Consider the following 437-nt stretch of genomic DNA (forward strand, 5'->3'; position numbering starts at 1 on the left):
GTTGTGAAAAATAGTTTTTTTTTTTTTTTTTTTTCTTCTTTTTTTTTTTTTTTTTTTTTTTTTGTAGTGGTAAATTGTTACAAGTCGCATGGCTGCAGAGCCCCCTTTTCCTCTCACTGCCACTCTCGTTTGTTCCTGAGTCCAACGACGACAAGGGGGACTCAATGTTAAAGGTGGAAAAAAACCAGCAACACAGTTGTTTTTGTTAAAAGGGGACACACTAAGGCTGCGAAACAGCAAAACCCCAATGTTGGACAGCTGTAAAATCGTGTAGACAGGTTGTCATACAGCAGTGGGGGCTTTTCTGAAAGGAGCCCATTGCTAAACATTAAATACACTCGGAGCAGAGCACAGCAGCTGCGCGGACACACGCACACACACACGCACACGCAGCTCCGAGCCCAGCGGCCCGGGCTGGGCTGCGCACCACGTGCTGC

The sequence above is a fragment of the Corvus brachyrhynchos genome, unplaced genomic scaffold, assembly GCF_000691975.1.
Source record: "Corvus brachyrhynchos isolate BGI_N302 unplaced genomic scaffold, ASM69197v1 scaffold7, whole genome shotgun sequence".
Lineage (NCBI taxonomy): Eukaryota > Metazoa > Chordata > Aves > Passeriformes > Corvidae > Corvus > Corvus brachyrhynchos.